This window comes from Monodon monoceros, unplaced genomic scaffold (assembly GCF_005190385.1).
Source record: "Monodon monoceros isolate NGI ecotype Baffin Bay Population unplaced genomic scaffold, NGI_Narwhal_1 Super_Scaffold_16, whole genome shotgun sequence".
NCBI lineage: Eukaryota > Metazoa > Chordata > Mammalia > Artiodactyla > Monodontidae > Monodon > Monodon monoceros.
Genome location: NW_021703772.1, coordinates 75,147,889 through 75,169,607, shown reverse-complemented (window position 1 = coordinate 75,169,607; position 21,719 = coordinate 75,147,889). Strand labels below are relative to the sequence as shown.

The window sequence follows — 21,719 nt, the reverse complement described above, 5'->3', positions numbered from 1 at the left end:
TTTTAGCATGATGTTTTAATATTACTTCAGATATAAACATTTCTTTCATATAGAGATATTTCATGAATTTGTTTTTAGTTCAATTCTGTCTAATGAATGTACTCTATAAATATAAGACTCATATGAAATTGAAAATATTTTAATTGCATAATATATTGAAGAAACACAATAAGCATATGACATAGAGCTTTGCTTAATGTTTGATCCAGAGACCAGCAATATTGGCCTCTCCTGAGAGCTTGTTTAAAAAAGTCCCCCTCCAGAACTACTGAATCAGAATTTGCATTTTAACATGGTTCGTCTGTGATTCTTGTGGATGCTAAAGTTTGGAAGACACGGATATAAAACAATAGCTTGATTAACAAGATCTAGAATATGACAAGTAGTTTCTTAGCAAAAAACCAAAACTATGCTTAAAGTCTAGCTGATTACATCGGAACACTTTAATTTCTAACCATAAATGAATAAGGTATGTATTACTCAAAATTATTTTGCAGGGCACTGATCAAAAAGTTTTTCAAATGATAGTCCACAGGTTTTACTCCTCCCCCCACAAATATAGTCTTATGTATTTTCAAGAAAGGTAAGTTTTGTCTTAACAACTATGTAAATTAAACTCAGACAGAAATAATCAGGTCCTTGTTAAGTCCCACAGACTAGGATATTTGCCGATTTTCTCTCCAGTATTATTTAATCACACCAATTTATCTAACAGTTTTATTTTGCTTCAATCTTGGTTTCTTTATAAATGCAATATAACCACATTAAAAAATAGAATACTATTCTACAATGAAACATTTTCTTTCAAAAAGGAACTAATATCTACAGTGTTCTATTCCAATCAAACAGAGCCAAAGCTGAACTGTACCTGCCACCTGGAGTTTACGTCCCTCCACTCATGAATATCCCACTTGGAAGTTCCAGTATCTCCTTCAAAAACCCTAATTTTAAAAACAAAGACTATCAGTTTCTGAATATATCACACATCACATTTATCCACCCAAGCCATTTAATCTTTTGGGAAGTGTATTTTGTGGACCACTTTGAAAATCTGACAAATCTGAGGATTTTTTTTAGACAAATGGACATGTACATTTATCGTGAAAACTATGCATTTGATTTCAAGTATTCACTGGTCTCCAAATGTCTAATCAATGGAATCCAGTAGAAGAACTTTAGCTGCGCATGGTTGACCAAATTCTGTGCAAAGTTATCAAGCCCTAATATGCTCTGAAATAGATACTTAACTTGCAAAATATCTCCAGCAGGTATATACACCTTGTTTCTCCTTTCTCCCGTAAAGCTGGTGGAGGAATGACATAGACTGGAATTATGGCAAGCTCTCTTATAAGTGTACTAATTCTAGATCTATTTTAAAATCAACCTTGATTTTATCTAGGTTAGCACATATTAGTGTCCTTTGAAAAGGCAGAAGTTTTAGTCCTGTGAAAACTGAGCATGTCACGTGAAGCAAAGGAAGTTCTGGTGGGTAAAATATATCACTTATTGTATAAAGTTTATTCTGACCTAAATATTCACCATGTTTTCTCTGTCTATACCTCAGCTTGAAATGAACCATGAGCATAAAGCAATTTTACACCAATGAGACCATTAAATCCATGACTATATGCCAGAATTCCATTTCAAGAAGGAGTTTCTGACATATTTTAACTAGTAGGGGAATGATATGGGTTTGAGGAGGGAACTTTGTAAAGGATTTGTCATAAACATACATTTTAAAACAACTATTTATTTCATGCTTTCCAGAACTTTTAATATTACATTTTATTTTTTAAATTCAACTTTTCAGGAAGTAGGCAATAGAGCTATTTCAATCTTAGGCTGCTTTATTAGAACCACTGTAACCAGTAAGCCTGGTGGTCATAATTCTGACCAACTTCTGGGCTTCAACTCACACAATGGAAGGACTCAAGACATTGTCATTAACAAACTGGAATGCACCTAAGTGACAGCCAGAATAGTGAAGGAACTTAAAACGTTGAGGATAGAATGGAACATAAAACTGTCTTCAATTATTTGAAGAACTACTCGGTAGTCTAGAGATAGATTCTTTGTGTGAGGTTCTGGAGAGAACAAGAACCAAAAGGTAGAAATTACGACTATATTATAAAAATGGAATGGACCACTTCATAGAGATAATTTCCCATCAGTGAATTTATGCAAGGCAAAGGTAGGATAGAGACCTGGATAAGAAACTGTGAATACCCACATGTTATTTGTATCAGGTTTTTGTTTATCAGGCAATTTTTCTCTTTATATTTGCCAAGTAATAATTTAGTAGACTACCTGTTTTGTCCCTAATGACACTATTAATTAGACAATGTAATAGATCCCTGTTTACTATTCCATCTCTGTAGTTTATAGGGTCATTGTATATGCTTTTTCTTTAACGGTTGAGAGCCATGATTTGGCCTCTCCCACTCAGTGATCCCATTACTTCCACAGAAACCACAGAATCCCATTTCATTGTGGTGCCTTCCGCAATTATCCCGTCTACAGAGGACAGCAAGGATGCCAGAAGAGTTCTCTTGGTCTCATCTGAGAAATGCTTAAGGGGAGGCTGAGTGGGTCATCATAAATTCACTCCAGTATTCCCTTCTTCCTGAGCCTAAAATATGCCAGGAACATGCCAGAATTGCAACCTCATTGATTTTAGACCATTGTTAAATCCAGGCTTTAATTAAGCAATATAAAAGACTGTTAAGGCCAATGCCAGATGCTCAACTCAAATCAACATAATAACAAATCCCAGGAGAGCACACCTATATCAATGTATTCTTCCCACTCTAATCTAATATTTATCTCTTTTTTCTAACATGCTTAAAATTAACCCCCTAACAAGTACTCCAGACTCATGCTGATTTTTATTTTAATATCTTGCAACTCCTGTGATGAGAACTCTTACGATTTACTATCTTAGTAACTTTCATATATAACATAAAGCAGTGTTAATTATATTTATCATGTTGTACATTACATCACAAGTACTTATTTATCTTATTACTGAAAGTTGGTACCTTTTGACGGTCTTCCTCCACTTCCCCCTCCCTTCACCCTGCACCTCTGGTAGCCACAAATTTGATCTCTTTTTCCATGAATATGCTGTTTTGTTTGATTGTGAAGCGTAATTGACCTACAACACCATTCTAGTTCCTGTTTACACAACATAGTGATCTGGTATTTCTATATATTTTTCAGTGATAACCACAATAAGTCTAGTTACAATATGTCACCATACAAAGATATTACATAGTTATTGACTATATTCCCCACACTGTACTTTTTTTTTTTTTTTTTTGGGGTACGTGGGCCTCTCATTGCTGTGGCCTCTCCCGTTGCGGAGCACAGGCTCTGGACGCGCAGGCTCAGCGGCCATGGCTCACGGGCCCAGCCGCTCCGCGGCATGTGGGATCCTCCCGGACCGGGGCACGAACCCGTGTCCCCTGCATTGGCAGGCTGACTCTCAACCACTGCGCCACCAGGGAACCCCCCCCCCCACACACACACTGTACATTTTAAACCCCTGATTCATTTATTTGCAACTGGAAGTTAGTATTCTTAACAATAATATTAAGTAAAAATACTAAAATTATCTCCCTTATTATGACTAAGAAGTATTTTCTCCCTTTAAGTTACAATGTTTAGCATGGCAAACATCAGCCAACTCTTTAAAAATTTGCCATTTTTGATAATTGTCTACCCAGTTTATTAAAACACAGTAAGAATTTTCCAAAGATTTCTGGACAGTTAAACGTCTTGGGTTAGCCATCTTGTACTTCCGTGTTAAGTGAGTTTTCTCATTTCTCCTATATTGACACCCAGTATTTAATATACCTATTACAGTTTTTCTGAGGCATTAAGGGTGCTACAGTTGACCACTGAACAGCGCAGGTTTGAACTGTGTGGGTCCATTTGTATATGAATTTTTTTTTCAATTAATACTACATGACCCCATGGTTGGTTGAATCCGAGGATGCAGAACCACAGATATGGAGGGCGAACTGTAAAGTTATAACCAGATTTTCTACTGCACAGGGGTTAGTGGTTCACCTCATGCTGTTCAAGGGTCAACTGTATTTAAATCTGTAGCATTATAATAACTTCAGCTGTCTTCTTTGTTTTAATTCACCTGGTATCTACACAGAGATTCAGATTCAGTATTGTTCTCTGTCTTGTTGACATACTAGATATGCCTTGGGATTATATTTTTAGTTTATTACTTTTTCAGTTTGCCTGCTACCTTGAGAAATGTAGTTTGTCATGTTGTTGGTACAGTTTTTAGACTGATGATATCTAACTCTACTTCTTTATCATGAACACTTCTTATATACTTACTGTAGGGGAATCCTTTGCCAGTATATTTAATTTCACCAAGATTTCCCTATTAATATCTACGCGTAGAAAACAACATGATTACATAAAATGAGAGGTAGGAAAGAGGGTGTGGGCTAGGTTTAAAAACTAGCCTTCTCTGAATGTACTTTGTTTTAAATTTGGAACCATAATATATTTAACATAATTTTTAAAAATCCAAAAAGAAAATACAACACCATCCCTAACATTGGAAAGCAAACTGAAAAATGGAAATCTAACTATACATAAATTGGTTGCATAAACATCAGAGGGAAAGCAAATTTTCAGACTACTTTTAAATAAAGTATTTTGACTATAAACACCTAGTGAGATAACATTTAAAGTCCAAATCAAAGCAAAAATGACTTCAAAAAAATTTTAACTGCAATCAGTAATCTTAATATTAGCAGCTAAATTAGCACTGTTAAAATGAAAATATTACATATATGGATTAAATAATTAAATTTTATTTATGTAATAATAAATATTTATTTAAATGATTGAATCTTTAATTATTTAATTAGTAAATAATAAATAAAATTTAAATAATTAGTAAATACCAAGGTGTTCAATATAAGGAACAAGAAATATAATATCAAAGCAGATAATTAAAACTCTACCATCTTGAATTTGATTAGAAAATACAAGAACTCATAATTTATATTTTTATTTCCAATTCTACATAAAAGCTAGCTTTATCTATTGAAAAGGTCTAGAAGGTATGAACCTAACAGCAATGAGCAATGAGCAAATCCCCAGAGCTCAGACAATGGCCTCTAAATATTTTGCTTACCTAGAGAATGATAGTTCCTTATAGAAATGACTTTTTCAGGCCTGGGGCAGGAAAAGTTCAAGATGAACCAGAGACAACTTGGAATGACAAGTAAGGGAGAAAATGGGGTCATATTAAAAGAATCCAAAGTCAAATCAGAGGGGCTTGCTCTGAATTAAGATGATAATTTGCTCATCAAAAATAATAGTGACTAGCATTTGTTTTAAAACATAAAGCACATAAAAATCAAAGAATTTACAATGATATTTACCCTAGTTATTTGTTACAAATGGAGATTGCTAGGTCACCAAACTGCTACCCTAAAAAGTACTAAATAAAGGTTAAAAAAAAATTAAGCATTTTTCCTGCCTTTTCTGTACAAACTCTATTTCAGGGTAACTAGATATTTATTGAGGTAAATTTCATTTTATCAATAAATTGTAGCCAGTAAATGGAAATGGAATGACAGAATTAGAAAAAAAAAAATCACCATTTTGCAACCTAATAAGTAATGGATCTTGTCAATGATTATCAATTGATACTAAATGCATTAATATAGCTACTAATGTTCATTAACATAATTAACATAAATCCTAGAGGTGTAATGGGGGGGGTTGAGCTGATAACACCTGAACACAGATCAACATTCTTTTCAATCTTTATAAGGAAATTTTCAAATAGATATAAAGATAATGAGTATGGTATAATAAACTCAACATGCTTACTACTCAGCTTCAACAATTATTACTATATGGACAATCTTATTTCACCTGTACTCTGACCTACTTCCCTCCCCATTCCAGTTCAATTTTAAAGAAATACCAGACATGCTATCATTTTATCTACAAATTTTCAGTATCTTCTCTAAAAAATGAGTTCTTTTTTTTTAATGGCAAAAGTAAGTCTTTATCAGTAATTCTCTTAAATGTTAATGTATTAAAACTTTCCAATCAAAAGGCAGAGATTTGGTAAAATACTTTTAAAATATGACCCAACTATATGGTGTCTACAAAAGACCCACTGTAGACCCAAAGAAACAAATATGTTTAAAGGGAAAAGAATGATATTGCAAAGATATTCCATGCAAATAGCAACCAAAATAGAGAAGGGTCACTACCTACACTGATATCTTTTAAAATAGATTCTAAGTTAAAAAATACTACAACAGACAAAGGAGGGCACTGTACATTGATAAAAGGGTCAATTCATCAAGATATACTAATTATAAACATACAAACAACAAATAGCAGAGCCCCTAAATATATGAAACAATGATGGACAGAATTGAAAACTTCAACACCTCACTTTCAGTAATGGACAGAACATCTAGACAGAAGAGCAATAAAGATATAGAGGGCTTGAACACACTATAAACCAACTAGAGATAACAGGCATTTATAGAACAGTCCACCAAATAACAGCAAAATACACATTCCTCTCCAGTGCACACAGAATGTTCCCCAAGATAGACTGTATATTGGCCACAAAACAAGGTTAATAAGTTTTAAAAGGTTAAAATAATACAAAGTATCTTCTCTGACCATAATGGAATAAATCTAAAAAATCTATAACAGAAGGAAAATTGAATAATTCAAAAATATGTGGGAATTAAATAACACACACTTAAACAACGAATGAATCAGAGAAAAATCAAAGAGAAATTAGAAAATACTTACAGACAAATGAAAATGAAAACACAACATAGCAAAACACATGGGATGCAGTAAAAGCAGCGCTCACTAAAAAAAATTTATACCTGTAAATGCATACACTAAAAAAGATGAAAAAGACTTCTTGTTCCTTCTTGTAAGGAACTTTGAAATCATCACTCTCATTCTTACAATAAGACAAAACTGAATAAATTGAAAAAATCAATATCTCTTTTTAGATCTATCAGAGATGAGGTAATACGGAAAACTGCTTCCCTCCAAATTTTAGTGACACACAGGAAGATACAGAGAGCTGGCAGAAATCCAGGAGCACAAACAACCACTGCAGGAACTTTCAGTTCCTTTTACCTGGTACATAATGGTTGGCTTTCAACAGAATAATTATAAGCCATACTAAAAGACAAAAAACATGACTTGAGGAGACAGAGAAAGTATGAGAATCAGATTTAGAATGGCAAAGATTGTGGTAGTATCACACAAAGAATTTTAAACAAATATGATTACAGATGGGTACTCTAAGCAAAGAGATGGAAATTCCAATAAAAAATCAAAAGAAAATGCTAGAAATAAAAAACACTATATAGTAAATGAAGAATGCCTTTGATGGGCTCAGCTATAAACTAGACATGTAGGAGGAATGAATGAGTAAGCTTTAAGATACGTCAGAAGAAACTTTCAGGACTTCCCTGGTGGCACAGTGGCCAAGAATCCGCCTGCCAATGCAGGGGACGTGGGCCCAAGCCCTGGCCCGGGAAGATCCCACATGCTGCAGAGCAGCCAAGCCCATGCGCCACAACCACCACCGAGCCAGATCCCACATGCTCCAGAGCCAGCAAGCCACAACCACTGAAGCCCATGCACCCAGAGCCCATGCTCCACAACAAGAGAAGCTACCGCAATGAGAAGCCCGTGCACCGCAACAAAGAGCAGCCCCCACCCGCCCCAACCAGAGAAAAGCCCGCACGCAGAAATGAAGACCCAACGCAGCAAAAAATAAACAAATAAATAAATTCAAAAAAAGAAGAAACTTCCAAAACTGAAATGCAAAGAGAAAAAAGAATGTAAAGACAAAATGAGACATTCAAGAACTGTAAGACAATTACAAAAGGTGTAACATAATTACAAAAGGTGTAACATACATATAATGAGAATAACAGAAGAAGAAAAAAGAAAGGAACAGAAGAGATATTTGAAGTAATAATGACTAAGGATTTTCAAATATTAACAACAGACACTAAACCACAGATGGAGGAAGCTGAGAAAATACCAATCAAGATAAATACCAAAACGTCTACTACTAAGCATGGCATATTCAAACTGCAGAAAATCAAAAACAAAGAGTAAATATTGAAAGAACCTAGAATGGGGGAAAACACTTTACCGAAGAGGAGCAAGGATAAGAATTACACTGATCTTCTCTTTAGAAACCATGGCAACAAGAAGAAAGCAGAGTAAAGTATTTACAGTGCTGAAAGAAACAAAAACCTATCAACCTAGAATTCTGTCCCCGGAGAAATTATCCTTCAAAAGTAAAGGAGAAATAAAGACTTTCTCAGACAAACAAAAATTGAGGTAATGTGTAGTCAGTACATCTACCTTGCAAGAAATGTTACAAGAAGTCCTTCAGAGAGAAGGAAAATTATATAGGTAAGAAACCCAGATCTATATAAAGAAAGGAAGGTTGTTAGAGAAGGAATAATCACTTTAGACACCATGTTCTAAATACACCAATAAAAAGAAAGAGACTGGAAGAGTGGATAAAGAAGACCCAACTATATATCCTCTACAAAATCCCATTTTAAATATGAAAATACAGATTGATTAAAAATAAAGAGATAGATATAGATATTCCACGCAAAAACTAATAAAAAGAAAGCTGGAATAGGTATATTAATTTCTGACAAAGCAGGCATAAGAGCAAGGAAGGTTATCAGGGATAAAGACAGGCATTAAATAATGATAAAGGGGTCAATTCTCCAAGAAGACATTACAACCCTTAATGTGTAACATTAACTACCTACAGAGCATCAAACTACATAAGCCGTAAACTGACAGAACTTCAAGGAGAGATAGTCGAATCCACTCTTATAGTTGGAGACTTCAACATCCCTCTGTCAGTAATTAATAAATTCAACAGGTAGGAAATCTGTAAAGACAGAATTCAACTGAACAGTACCAATCAACTGGATCTAACTGACCTTTATATAATATCTCATCCAACAAGAGCAGAATACACATTTTCATCATGTTGACACTGAACATTAACAAAGATAGACCACATTCTGGACGACAAAGCACAACTTAACAAATTTAAAAGAATTAAAGTAATATGTATTGTGCTCTCAGATCACAATAGAATTAAGGTGGAAACCAATAACAGAAAGTTAGCTGGAAAAATCCCAAAATATTTGGAGTTTAAACAACATGCTTCTAGATAACACACAGGTCAAATAACAAGTCTCAAGAGGAATTAAAAAGTATTTTGAACTTAGAAATATTTGAAATGGAAATGAAAACATAACATCAAAATTGTGAGATACAGCAAAAGCAGTACGTAGAGGGAAAACCATAGCATTGAATGTATCTATTAGGAAAGAAAATCTAAAATGAATAATATAAGCTTCTAACTTATAAAACTAGAAAACTAAGAATAAATTAAATCTAACATAACCAGAAGAAAATAAGTAGTAAAAATTAGCAGAAATCAATGAAATTGAAAGCAGGATATCAACAGAAAATGAAACTAAAAGATGGTTCTTTGAAAAGGTTAATAAAACTTACAAACCTCTAGATTGACTAAGTAAGAAAAAGAAAGAAGACAGAAATCACGAATATCAGAAATTTTTATTTCTGACATTAGTGACTCATTTATTTCTGATATTTCAGGAGCCAACTACTACTGATTCCATAGATATTAAGAGGATACTAAAGGATTATGAGGAACACCTCTATGCCAACAAATTTGATAACCTAAATGAAAAGAACCAATTCCTTCAAAGACACAATCTGCCAAAACTTACACAGGAAGAAATAGATCATCTAAATTAATGACAACAAGAAGAGACTTGGAACTAATAATAAGCAATTATAGAAGATTTGCAGAATACAGTGTTAATACACAAAAGTCAATTGCTTACATAACACCAATGGACAATTGGAATCTGAAATAAAAACATAATACTATTAACATTATCACCAAAAATATTAAATACTTAGGTATAAATCTAACAAAATATGTCCAAGATCTATATGAGGAAAACGATAAAACTCTGACGCAAGAAATAAAAAGAAATTAATGGAGACATATTCCATGTACCTGAATAGGAAGATTCAATTTTATTAAGATGTCAGTTCTGGGACTTTCCTGGTGATGCAGTGGCCAAGAATCCGCCTGCCAATGCAGGAGACATGGGCCTAATGCCTGGTCCCGGAAGATCCCACATGCCACGAAGCTACCAAGTCCGTGCACCACAACCACCAAGCCTGTGCTCCAGAGCCTGTGAGCCACAACTACTGAGCCCACGTGCCATAACTACTGAAGCCTGTGCACCTAGAGCCCATGCTCCTCAACAAGAGAAGCCGCCGCCATGAGAAACCTGCACACCACAATGAAGAGTAGCCCCTGCTGGCCGCAGCTAGAGAAAGCCTGCGTGGAGCAACAAAGACCCAACGCAGCCAATAAATAAATAAATAAATAAATAAATAAATAAATAAATAAATAAAGTCAGTTCTTCCCAACTTGATCTAGAAACTCAATGCAAACTCAACCAATAACCCAACAAGTTATTTTGTGGACATTGTCAAAACTGATTCTTAAGTTTATATAGAGAGGCAAAAGACCCATCATAGCCAACCATAACATTGAAGAAGAACACAGAATAGTGACACTACTCAACTTTAGGACTTACTGTAAAGCTACAGTTATCAAGACAGTGTGGTGTTGGGGAAAGAATAGAGGAGATAAAAGGAACAGAAAGGAGTGTTCATAATAGACCCACACAAAGTCAACTTATCTTTGATAAGGGAGCAAAGGCTATTGAATAGAGAAATAATAATCTTTTAACAAATGGTGCAGGAACAACTGGACATCTATGCAAAGAAATGAATCTAGACATAGATATTATATCCTTCACAATATTTAACTCAAAATGGATCAAAGAGCTAAGTGCAAAACACAAAAATATAAACCCCTAGAAGATAACATAGGGGAGCATCTAGATAATTTTGGTATTGTTGATGACTTTCCAGATACAACAGCAAAAGTATGAGCTTTAAAAGAAAAAATTGGTAAGTTGGACTTCATTTAAATTAAAAACTTCTGCTCTGCAAAAGACACTATTAAGAGAATGAAAAGAAGCCACCAGCTGGGAGACAATCTGCAAAACACATATCTGATAAAGGATTGTTATCCAAAACATACAAAGAACTCTTAAAACTCAAGATTAAGAAAACAAACAACTCAATTAAAAATGAGTAAAAGATATAAACAGGCACCTTACCAAAAAAGATACGCTGATGGCTAATAAACATATTAAACATGCTCAACATCATATGTCATTATGAAATTGCAAATACAAACAACAAGATCCACTACACTCCTATTAGAATGGCTAAAATCCAAACCACTGACATCTCCAAATGCTGGGAAGGATGTAGAACAAGAGGAACCTTCGCTCATGCTGGTGGGAGTGCAAAATGGTACAGCCACTTTGGAAGACAGTTTGGCAGTTTCTTACAAAACTAAACATGCTCTTACCATACAATTCAGCAATTGCACTCCTTGGTATTTATTCAAATAATTTGAAAACTTATGTCCACACAAATATGTAGAGCTTTAGCTTTATTCACAAATGCTAAAACTTGAAAGCAACCAAAATGTCCTTTAAATGAGTTCTTTTTTAAAACATACATTTGCAATATAATCAGCATACCTAAAATAATAATAATGCACCTTAATGTCGTCAAAATCAAGTGTGTCCATCTTTCCCTGATTCTTTGGGAATATTTTTTGAAGTGTTTGTCTAAATTTGGATCAACTAAGATTCATTCAGTCAATTTGTGGATCCTTTTTTCCTTTTGGATTATTCTAAAATATTCCATTTTAGATTCTTCCTCTATATATCTGCCTCTTTATTCTGTCTTTTCCCTTGTAGTTTTCCATAGTCTGAATGTTGTATATTTTATCCAATTTGTGAGTTTAACATGGCCTTCCATCCTCACAATTTATTAAAGTTTATAGTCAGATCTAGAGGGTTGTTCAGTTTTGTTTGGATTTTTGTTCAAGATTGCTTTGTAGGTAGTTTTGTGTACGTTCATTATGAAGTATATAATGTCTGACTGTTTCCCTTTTTGTGAGGAAAAATCATTGATAATCATAACCTAGATCCATTAATTCCTTAGGCATAAAAATATTGATATTTTACTTCCAACATTCCTCTTCATTGATTACCTGGAATACTTTCATAAAGACAAACTTTCGGTCATTGACTATTTGTTTATGCTGATGTTCATATTATATAGGATTGTAGGGTAAATGCTGGCTTAATTTCCTTTATTTGCCAATATTTCCTAAATATTTGCCCAACATTCTCCAAAGGTGACTAAGTATATTAATGTAATTGTGAACTGATGTACTTAAACATATTTGATGAGTTACAATCCATTGTACTCTAATCCTTATTGATGCTTAAATCATTTCGTCTTTGCTTCTTGGGAGCTTATTTAGGTTGACTCTAATTTTATGAATATGATCCTAGGTTTCTTGAATAAATTATTTGCTTTCTGATGTAACATATTTTCCAGGCTCATATTGAACATTACATGGTCCAGATTTAGAACACAGAATCAGCTTTTTCTGCAAGGGCTACTGTCCTTCCAGTGAAAATAGATTTTAGAAACTGCACTCTGAGTGCTAGGAATGTTCACTTAAACTAGGTTGGTCATATTTCCTGGCCTTTTGAGTGGAGAGCCATAGAAATTCTGTGTTTGTCCACTTTTTTTTTAAGGCATGGTATATGGTCTGTTTTTATTGATGATTTTCAATTCAAATACAGGATTTTAACATAATCTCATTTTAAATTTGTTTCTCCTTTAATCACAATGGACATTCTCAATCTTTGGATTTATCCCACAATATACACACAGCCAATTCAGAATAACTTCAACCTTACAGTCAACAGCATGGTATGGAAGACAATTTAGAGTTATTTGAAGGCTTGTTTTTTGTCTTAGGTCTATGTTACCCTACAGATATAAAGGATTATTTTGTTTTATAACTCATAAAATATTTACATTGCTCCAAAGTTAAATCTACAAATCTATTATTTATCTACAGAGAGGTCCAGCTTCTATCACTATCCCATCCACTCTATTCCTTCCCATCCATTCTAGGTGATGCCTACACTTACTTAAATTTCATGATTTATATGCCTATTTTAATATAACTAAATATTATATACATATATTTACACATATTTCCTAATTTTTAAATGGTGGCATACTATATACATAAAATATTAGCATACACATATATGTTATGCGTATACCATGCCACATTTCTCTGAAATGCTTTTTCATTGAACAGCATATCCTAGAGATTATGTTCTATTTTTTTATTCAGCTGTATAGTATTCCCTTGTTTATTTAACCAATCCCTTATTGATGGACATATGCATTCTTTCTTATTGTTTGCTGTTAAAAATAGTAAGGCATATTTTCATATTTCTGTCAGTTTATTACTGATATGTTTTATCATCACTAAATGTGTAGCAGCTAGATATATGTCTTCTGATGGGAGAAAATACAAAGTAAAGAGTCAATTAAACTTTAATCTAATCAAACTCTAAATGTGATTGTAAGTTTATAGTAAACACAGGGGAATCAACCAAATCCAGAATGTGGAAAATTCTTCAGGGAAAATACCCAGAATTTTAAATAAATAAATGTCAAAAAAAGAAGGATGAACTGTAATATACTTTAAACTATTTAAAAGGATTAATTGACCAGATGCAATGTATAAACGGTATTTATATCCTTATTTAAAAACTATTTGCAAAAATTGAGCTCATCTGAAAAATGGAAATATTTTAACATGGACCAGGTAATTAGATGATATTAAGGAATTATATATATATATATATAATTTTTTTTTTTTTTTTTTTTGCGACACGCAGGCCTCTCACTGTTGTGGCCTCTCCCGTTGCGGAGCACAGGCTCCAGATGCGCAGGCTCAGTGGCCATGGCTCACAGGCCCAGCCACTCCACGGCATGTGGGATCTTCCCGGACCGGGGCACGAACCCGTGTCCCCTGCATCGGCAGGCGGACTCTCAACCACTGCGCCACCAGGGAAGCCCAGGAATTATATTTTTAATTTTATTGGTTTAAACAAACTTTAATTGTTAGAAATACATACTAAAGAATTTAGGGTGGAATGGAACTTTTTGGTGTTAGCCTTTAAAATACTTCAGCAAATAAGACATACAGATGACCAACAGGCACATGAAAAGATGCTCATCATCGCTAATTATTAGAGAAATGCAAGTCAAAACTACAATGAGGTATCACCTCACACCAGTCAGAATGGCCATCATTAAAAAGTCTACAAACAATAAATGCTGGAGAGGGTGTGAAGAGAAGGGAACCCTCCTACACTGTTGGTGAGAATGTAAATTGGTGCAGCCACTATGGAAAACAGCATGGAGGTTCCTTAGAAAACTAAAAATAGAATTACCATATGATCTTGCAATCTCATTCCTGGACATATACCCAGGGAAAACTATAATTTGAAAGGTACATTCACCCCAATGTTCATAGAAGCACTATTTACAATAGCCAAGACATGGAAGCAACTTAAATGTCCACTGACAGATGAATGGATACAAAAGATGTGGTATACATACACAGTAAAATATTAGTCAGCCATAAAAAAGAAGGAAATATTGCCATTTGCAACAACATGAATGGACCTAGAGATTATCATACTAAGTGAATTAAGTCAGATAAAGATAAATGCTATATCAATTATAAGTGGAATCTAAAAGAATGATACAAATGAACTTATTTACAAAATAGAAATAGGCTCACAGACATAGAAAACAAACTTATGTTACCAGAGGAGATAGTGGGGGCAAGGGGAGAGAGATAAATTAGGAATTTGGGATTAACATATATATACTACTCTACATAAAACAGATAAACAACAAGAACCTACTGTATAGCACAGGGAATGATATTCACTATCTTGTAATAACCTGTAATAGAAAAAAATCTGGAAAAGAATATAACTGAATCACTTTGCTTTACACCTGAAACTAACAAAACATTGTAAATTAACTATGCTTCAATTTAAAAAATGGCTAAAATGTTTAAGAAAAACTACAACAAAAATATTGGGGTATTCTTTGTTAATAACAGATATTTGAGTATTTGTGGGTGAAATGATATGCTGTTTGGGATGTGCTTTAAAGTATTCAAACAAAAAATGGAGGATACACAAAACAAAATTGGTAAAATAGTTATAGTGGTTAGAGTTAGATTTTATAGAACTATTATAAGTTCCTCTTCAAAAAAATACTAAATCATGATAGTCTGGAGCAACAGAAGAGGTCATAAGCTCATAGATCTCATCAGTCTTCCATTTACTAAATATTTTATATTTATTGAATTTGTTCTAATCTTCATTTCTAATGTTATCACAGAGGGTCACTGGAAATTTTTCCTTCAGTTATTGTTTCTTTATTGGTCACAGTTTGGTCTCTAATGAAAATAGTTGACAAAATTGCATTTGATTTTTTTAAAACCAGCAGATTACTTCATAATCCACATATTTCTAAGAATAAGCTGTAATTCATTTGTCCATCACCCAAGCAGCTCTGAAGATTTTCAAAGAGAAGGGAAGAAGAGAGGCACGGTCTAGTTCAGAACATCAATGAAGTTCTGTTTCACAACAAAGCACCACTGGCGCCATACTTGCAAAGTTAGATTCTCCAAGTACTCACCAGTCACTGGTCACACTTCTTTCCGAAATATTGATACATGCTTCCTTTTGGTTATTGTGTTGGGTTTTTTTCCCCCCAGGTTACTAGCTACCAAAATTGCCTATAACAGTGTACAGCACTAATTTTTAGATACCTAACAGGTCAAATGAATTTATATTTCCTCTGTTAAGTCTTTTAATAGGAACTAGTTAACATACCAGTGGGTAAGCTGTTACTACTTCACCCCAAAATATATAATTTTTTTGTTTTTGTCTTAACAATACTATGAATAGATAAAATTTCCCCTTGTTTTTATCACATTGAACAGCAGTTATTATTGTGTTGTGTTATATAATATACAAGTACTGCCAAGATAAAGTCCACGTACTGTCACTTTAGCCAAAATATTGTTAAGCAAACCCTTAAAAACCTGAGCCTGCTGCTTCAAACAAATGTGTTAGTAAATCAAATATCAATTTTAGGAGACGTGTTTTCTCTTTCCAAAAATAATTGTGGGGGGTTCAGAATTAACAAAGTTCTTATTTAAATATTAGTAATTTATCATAAGTTTAATTGAGAAATGGGAAAAAAAGTGTTGTGATATAGGAAGAGCACTGGCACTTTATGACTATCATTGATTATTTTAAAAATAATACACTCTCTCAAATTGATATACTTTTCCATTTCATCCTTTTGCCTGGAGAGTGAGGTGGTAGAGATATGTTAAATGTTAAAGAAATATTTCAAGGTCATAACATTCCTTTTGGTCTCATGTGTGGAGTTCAAATTGTCCTCCAGGATAAATAAACAGTACACTCAAGACACAGTTCTTAGACAGATAGATGCACAAATGTTACCTTAATCACACACTTCTATTTTTGAAACTGGGTCCATATGTAAGTACTCAGGCATACATTCATTAGTAACATTGACCATTTTCTGAAATCAGACTATAGTGTATTTTGAACATGCTTGATAGGTTTTCCTTATTTTTTCTTGCATTTGCATACTCACATATAAGAGGTCATCCACATTTGGCAGGGTCACTTAAGATAACCCCTTCAGAATATAAATGATATGAAGATAGTAACGATTCAGATCCTTTTATAGCTATAGATTTTAAATACATAGTTGTTCTTACTTCATACTTTATTTGACATTGTAAACACTATTTCTGTTATAAATCAGTGTCTCAGCTGCACTTTGCAACTTGGAGTAGACCATTGAGCCGTCCTCTTAAATATTATGACATGGAGAAAATCACACTGTGCTTTAACCTATCAACAAAGGAGCAAAGCAATTACAGAGCTAAACAGAGTCTAGGAAGACCCAATAAAGAAAAATCCAAGAAAATTTGGTGAAAATTCTTAAGGGGCCTTCCAATGTTTAATTTAGGCCTGAGGCATGATTAATATTCTGATTCTAATTCAAAAGACTGAATCACAAAGGTACATCTTTTGGGTATTTTTAATAAGCATAGTACAACACTCTGTGAATTAACAGCTGGTCTGACTGGTATTTTACTTCTTCTTTGCTTACTCAAGTGAAGCAGTTAATATTAGTATAATCATCAAACTAACAGTAGTCCGGCGGAGGGACAGATATTTTTTTTTCCTAGTGTTGTGATGGAGAATATAAATTTTGAAATACACACAAAAAAATCCATGACTGTATTAATATTAATCAAACCATTGTTTTAGATCCAATACACAATAAAAGTGCTTTTTTTAAAAAAAGGAAAATACAAATTTAAAGCTCTATTCCATTGGAAAAAAATAAAATGGCATATTTGTATATTTCACACTTTGAAAGGATAAGCAAACTATCAAATATTAAAATAATTAAATAAAATTAAATAGATGTTGACAAATATTGAGAATAATATTATGAAAAGTGATAAACCACTTATTGTCAATATGATTACTAAAATTATCTAATAACTTTAAAATGGAAAAGTCTTTCTTCATAAAACTGTATGAACAATTATAATATATTTTATATAAACCCAAAACAAAGGTTATATTTCCCTAGTCAGTGAAGAATAATATTTAGACCATGCAGCATTGATTTTCATAATTTTGACTGTTTGCAAATAAGATTCCAATTTGTCATGCTCATTCAGATTCAGATTAATCATTAGTTGTTAATGTTGGTTGAAAAGAAAAATTTTAATTTATTTGATTTTGATTTCTAATACATTTGCAGAGGAAGCATATTTGAAGCAAGATTTGTAAAATAATTTTTTTACTCTTTTATTCAGGCCATATTTAATTTTCATGCCAAATTTCTCATAAGAAAGCTTATATTAAGTATTATTTGTAAGTCTAAGTCTTTTAACCATTGTGGTCAAATATAATCATTCTCCAAAAGTAAGTGAAACTACAATTTATATATATTTTATAGCCCTCATTAATGACATTTAATTAGCTTGTAAAATCTTTACCATTTGCTGTTTGTCATTGCATTTATGGGAAAAGACAATGCAATATTTTTATTGATATCATGAAATACTAACCAAAATATTACTACTGTGTTTCTAATTAAAATCATTATTACAAAAAGTTAATTCTAATACTCAAAGATGTATACTAAAATACTAATTAACCGTCTTAATGTTTTGGGGTTTTTTTTTAATTCTATAATCAACCATTTTTAAAAGATATGTAAAAGCAGCTTTAAGTAAGACTGTATTTAGAAACTGACCCATTTAATCACATTAATAGATATTACGCCGCTTTGTATTTAGCAAGGTAGGGATATGAAATGTGTCACAATATTATGTACAGTTAACAATGCTTTATGGTCTTTAAGATTTCCTGAATCAAGTGCGAAGATTTTGTCTTTGAAGCATCAGTGGCACTATTAGTCTGATGACTGTCTTCATCCTTCCCAAACATTATTGTTATGAGAAGAAAACATCCATGCACCCTCCTCTCCCATAACAAAATGAAACAACCACAAAGTGATATTCATGCTGGTTTCAGTTCCATAACCATAACATAAACTGAACATCAAATGTCACACACAGAAGTAACAGGGTATGTAGAAACTGTGACACACTGGTAAGTCTGCCCTTAATTAAGCATTCAAATTCAATTTTTAAAAACTCTATGCAATCAAAGAAATATACACTGGCAGCAAGATTCAGTTTCAAAGTCATTGATTTGGGATTCTGGCTAGTAAATTGTGTATGTCAAAAGCTACCCAGGTTTGTAACCCCTGCTTGTCAAATATTAGCTGCTGAACTTGACTGATAAAAGGGTGAATTAAATTACCAACTACTACAAAGGGCATTTGTGACTGGCTGTTGAGGAAGTCCTGACATCAAATGTAGCTTTACTGAAGATAGATAATTTGTTTTTTGGAGACATGTAGAAGAAAGATTGATTATGAAGTTTAGAAAAAGAGAAGGATAAAGAAGAGAGAAAAATAATAATTTCATTTTCTTTCAAAAATGCTCCAACCAGGACTGTAACACAAGCGTTTCAACTTCTTGCAATTATTAGAAGACTCCAGTATTGCAAGGAAACCCAGATTCTAGTACTACTTTGGTGAGTGCCCTAGAAATTCATCATAATTTTAGAACTCATTTCGAATTAATAAAACACCAAGGTTGTATTAAAGTATATGGTTTCTACTATTTTTTCCAGCTCTAAATCCTATAAATGCTATTTTTCTGGCATAATATTAATGGTTGAAACTGAAGCTTAAATCTCCACACAAAAATATTTAAGAAAAAATTTCAGTATTTAAAGGAAGAGAAGGAGGGAGGGTGCACGGGACCTAAAGGATGTATCTTCTTATATGATTCTGGCCTCCAAGGATAAAAAGTTTCTGGAAAAAATTTTCAGACTTGGAAAATTATTTGTAGTTTGAGATTTCTTAGAGTATTTATATATTATGGGTTATTTCAATATTAAGTATTCAGACAGAGAAGTTTATTGTCACATTTAATACAAATTTTATTTAATCTTTAGAGTGAAATTTTATTACAAAAGTATAATCTCTTATTTTACTAGTAAGAACAGAGGATTCTGTTAAAGGAAATTTACAGGGAATTTCACAAGGACACATCTCTTCTAAACCATAGATTGTATTCCTATTGGCAGAAACATAGCTGGGAAAGACTCATAGAATTTTACCTATAGAAATATTTTCAAAGATCATATTCAAGATTTAGTATGCCATTCTTATAAAACTGTCTCCTCATTTTTTTTTTTTTTTTTTTTTTCCGGTACACGGGCCTCTCACTGTTGTGGCCTCTCCCGCCGCGGAGCACAAGCTCCGGATGCGCAGGCTCAGCGGCCATGGCTCACGGGCCCAGCCGCTCCACGGCATGTGGGATCTTCCCGGACCGGGGCACGAACCCGTGTCCCCTGCATCGGCAGGCGGACTCCCAACCACTGCGCCACCAGGGAAGCCCTGTCTTCTCATTTTAATACAGGACCCTCTATAGTCCATTCCTTTGTTTATTTACTGAAACCACACTAGTAGTACTTTTGGGTTACACTAAGATAATCAGTAAACAAGTAAACCATCACTTATTGTATAACATTGGCTCACTCTTTATATAGTAATCAGTTTTGCTTCTATTCTCACTGAATTTTTTAGCTACCATTTGAATTTTGTAAGCACATTTATTTATTACATAAATTTAAATTCAGTAAACTTCTATATTTCATAATAATTGTAAACCCTTATGTAATATCTTTTTAAAATAAAGATGCTAAATTAAAACAATTTCTATTGCCTTCCACAACTTATTTGTTAATGAAAAGCGTATTTGTGAAAAACCTCCATTTTATTTACCCCCATTAATTAAAGTGCGTGGCTTTGCATACATGAGATGTTTCTCAAGTTCAAAGGCTGTTTGCCAACTTTGGTATTATGGGAAGAAGTGGCCCAACAGTTGATTTGGGAAGTAACTAACTTGGGTGTTAAGAATGCCTGGATGGCGGACTGGTAATTCAATCACAGGAATCAAAATCGCTGGAGAAAACACGCTGACAAAGAGACAATATTTTTCCTAATGTTTTGACTGTTTTTAAATTCTGTTTCAGGATGTAAAGAGGAAGAATTGATGAGAAATTGGCATTACTCTGGGACAATGGCTGGAGCCACGAGAGAATATGTGCAAAAATGTGACAGTGGTGGCAGGTACTGGAGGAAACCTGTCAGGTAAGGCCACCAGGGCTCAAACGGAGGTTAGGACTGTGTGTCCATAAACATTTAATTCTTGGTGTGTGTGTGAGGGGGCTGAAAATTCAAATCAACGTCATGCATTAAGCTGTTTATATTTGTCATTTAGTTCATTGAGAAAGAAAATTATATTGACTAGTGAATAATCAAAAAACATTCTTTTAGGCAAGCAAGTGCTGATAGAAATGAATACAACACAATCTTTGCCCTCGAGGAATGAAAAAGAAACATCACCCCTGCCCTTTAGAAGTTTACAGTTTAACTGGGAAGATAGAAATAGGAATGTTGTTTTGGAGATAAGGGCAAAATTATACAGTAGTTCGGGAATGAGTGAAATAAACTCTGGCTAACGGTGTTCCGATTGAGCAGAGTATTATAAAACAGAGTATACATTTTTCAGAAAAAGGAGATGGAGGAAAGGAATAAGGATAGGCACCATAATCCATGGCGCATTTGGAAATCATGATCAGCCAGTACGGTGTGGTGAAAGCAGAACATATAGAGTAGAGAAGTTGCAAAGGCTGATGTAGGAATGGAAAACTGATGGGAGGCACTGAAGCCCACAGATTACATGGTTATCAGCCCACAGAGTGGTGATCTCAACTCTGTCTGCCCCAAAGATCCATTTTTATAAAAAATATATATTTATTATATATGAGTAGTATATGCACACACATATGCATATATATGAAATAGTATAAAGATATAATCTTCACTTCACTATTTAA

General features: G+C 33.5%; 1 long non-coding RNA gene across 1 annotated transcript in view; it reads right to left on the bottom strand.

The window, feature by feature from the left end:
• Positions 1–889: 889 nt before the first annotated feature.
• The window catches only part of LOC114896524, a 37,109-nt gene continuing 16,279 nt past the window's right edge, over positions 890–21,719 (bottom strand). Inside the window, exon 3 of the long non-coding RNA XR_003793827.1 lies at positions 890–941. This is a non-coding gene — a long non-coding RNA (uncharacterized LOC114896524). The remainder of the gene's footprint in view (positions 942–21,719) is intronic.